General features: G+C 42.4%; 1 pseudogene; it reads left to right on the top strand.

Moving 5' to 3' along the window:
* Nucleotides 1-541: 541 nt before the first annotated feature.
* LOC136515939 (uncharacterized) lies at nucleotides 542-2,998 on the top strand (annotated as a pseudogene).
* Nucleotides 2,999-3,377: the final 379 nt, after the last annotated feature.

Genomic DNA, 3,377 nt, shown 5'->3' with positions numbered 1-3,377 from the left:
GGCTCGGACGACAGCGCTCAGATGACGGCGGCAATGGCTATAGCGGAGTTACGAAGGCTAGGGTTTCAAGTCAAAGGCAGGGTACCAAAGAAAAGGAGGAGAAATGCCTTTAAATAGATTTGACACCGATAAAAACGCGCCCTACCAGGCCCATGTTAACTTGGCATGAGGACGCAACGGTCCATTTACCGACACAGCTAAAATGATGGACGGCTCGAATCCACACAACGGTACAGTTCAACGGGCAAATTTCAGACTTATCCATCCAGCACCATGGCGGAGTTATCATATTACCACAAAAAGAACTCATCAACAATAAAGCAAAGAAGGGTTATCTCACAAGGAGCACAACAACCCGGTACTTATAGAAAGAACTCGGAAATCTCATCAACAACCAGGACATCAGGAAAATAAAGAATTACAACTCAGAAGATAAGATTCTTTCCATTAAAACTGGTTTCAAAAATAGAAGATTACACATCTTACAAGACCCAACGAACTTGGTACCATGAAAAGCAAAGTAGCAAAGAGGAACTCGGACATGGCTGGGCTCTGGAATGATTACGTGTTCCAAATTGCTACTCGAAAGGACAAACCGCCCTCAGCTACACTGTTTTCTTCAAAGGACGGATGTAATGCATCCAAAGCGGAAATCAGTAGCACGGTGGGACAACATGGAGCAAAGAAGGCCGGCAGGCATCTATCTACCCAAGTTCGATGTGATGTTGGATATGATGCTGATCTGCACTGGACAGTCTCAGGGCAAGCGACGTGGATCAACCCAGAACTGCTAGATGAAGGATCGTATCCCATATCATAAGACTCCCTCCAACTACCGCCACGTACTTCCAAGTACAATGCTGCTGTGGGATTAGCCTACCTCTAATCCCTATCACAAGACTCCCTCCAGCTACGGCAAGACACACAAGAACTGCAAAATACGCCTGGGGGCTGCTCTACTTCACAAACTACCATATTTATGACTACAGAGACTTCAGAACAAGCAACAAAATGCCCAATGAATCAAAACAGTACTCCAGGAGGGTATTTATAGACCGAAGGAGCTGTGCACATGGACCAGGAGCACCAACGAAACAAGCCTAACAAAGGACACAGTAAAAAGACAGAATTCAATGAAAGAGGACTCAGGCGTGAAGGAACAGTACTCAAGGACAAGCATATTCAAAAGGATATACCAACACTGTACAACTCGTGAACAAATAATATTTACACTCAACCACCACCATACAACTACATCTAACAACAGCAGACTACCAGAGAATATACCAAGACCCTGCATCCGAGTTCTTCCTGAATAAAACAACCTGGATATATGCTCGAGGGCTGCAACAGAAGAGGTTTTCAGTTCTTTCGAACAACTCAGATTCAAGACCCTCCAACTTTTTGTTCTAAATAGCAAGAGGCTCAGGGGGCTACACTTAGTGAGTGCACTTTTTCCTTCAAAAAGCGCACGTCACCAAGAGGACTACTTCAAGACAACCTTCAAAAAAGCGCACATCACTCAGAAGACTTCTTCAAGACAGACAACTTCAAGGCCACACGACAAAAAGAACTCGGATATATGAGCTCTTTTCGATAAAAAGAACCCGGACATAGCTATATCCGAGCTCTTTTCGACAAAGAACCCGGGTATATGCTCGGAAGCCCTTTGACGAAGAATCAGGGCGATTTCAAGAAAAGACCCTCAAGCTCCTTGTGCCAAATAGCAAGAGGCTTGTGGGCTACATCCAAATGGGAGTACTTTTTTCTTCAAAAAGGTACACACCACACGAAGATCTCATGAAGCGCTACACGGTTTCGCTCAAGAAAGCACTCGGACAACGCTTGTTCCTACTCGACAAGACTTGAAGGAACAAGACGAGGCTTCTAGAACTCAACCATGACGTGATCGGGGGCTTGTCGGTGCGGGACCCACGGGATACCCCGCAAGGAAGGGAGAAGATCTAGTCTAACTAGGATTCTTCCCCTGTAATCTTAGTAGCAGTATTATTCTGTAATCCTACTAGAAATTCTCATTGTAAACCGACTAGGACTCTGGCCTCCTGACTATATAAAGGAGGGCAGGGCTCGTTGGATCGGGAGTTCGGAGAACAATTGTACAACACAACACTTTACAATCAATCCAACGCAAAGGCTAACGCCGATTGGACGTAGGGCTATTACTCGATCCAAGATCGAGGGTCCGAACCAGGATAAATCGACTATCTCTTGCGTTAACCGTCGAGTTTCGCATACGCTGAAGCCCAAACATACTGCCCCGAGGACCCCCGTGGTAGGCTATCAGTGGTCAAACATCGACAACAACTTACCACAGTGCATATACGTAAGTCGCTTGCTCCTGTTTTTATTACTTGTTTCCTATATATTATTCTAATCGCTACTATGTTTACAGTTTCTTTTGCCATGGCTACACATTCAAAAATATATGCTTTATGTTTTCGACCATCAGAAGAAGACGTTTATCATGATTGACACTAGACCTATTGAAAAGTGGTATAAAGACACACCAATGCTGATGTATGCGAGGCAAACTCTTAGATTTAACTTGCAGTACATGGCAGCAGTGAATGTACATAGTCCTAGATGGAACGAGGATATCTTCAAATAAAAATCCATCCGTGAAAAAAATATTGCAGATGATATAGATGGGTAACTAACTCAGAGTCACCGTCACTCGCAATAATAATACCTATGATTTAACTATTTCTATATATTACTGATGGTGAATCTTGCCATAGACATTCAAGTGGATTCCTTATTCTACTGTATATGTCTGCGTAGAATAGTCCTAAAGCCACACATATTTATATGGTGGGTATAACATACTTTGTTTTAAAGATTTTGTGAGATTTTTCAAGACTCGCGGCATAACTTATTCGTTGATTTATTAGCGCATAAAAGAAATGGATATCGGAGATTTGTTCCTGCCGATATAAAACATTATATTAGCCGCATCACGAGAAGGTCTATACAATAGAGTTTGTGAGCCTGCGACGCTGCGCTCTACGTGACTATGTTAATTTCACAAACTTTATTTTTTGAATTAAATGTCACTTTAACATCGGTATTTAATTTCACAGTATTGTTATCTTATCATACGATCCGTATGTTTTTAGTACGAAAGTTTAACTATCCCGTAGCAACGCACGGGCACAAACCTAGTTACCTCTAAAGATTGAATGAGTTTGATCAAATGAGCCGATGTTTTTATAGATATGGGTTATTGCCGTTTCAAACTCTGAGCTTTGCAAAATTGTCACCTAAAACATGGACTTTGCGAAATCGTTATCCATAATATTGACATCTTGGTCATGATCAATAGTAACTTAACACCCTTCTCTTATTTTTTGGGACCT

This window comes from Miscanthus floridulus, chromosome 17, assembly GCF_019320115.1.
Source record: "Miscanthus floridulus cultivar M001 chromosome 17, ASM1932011v1, whole genome shotgun sequence".
NCBI classification, from domain to species: Eukaryota; Viridiplantae; Streptophyta; class Magnoliopsida; order Poales; family Poaceae; genus Miscanthus; species Miscanthus floridulus.
The sequence above is the reverse complement of the archived record's forward strand: the minus strand, read 5'-3'. Positions and strand labels throughout refer to the sequence as shown.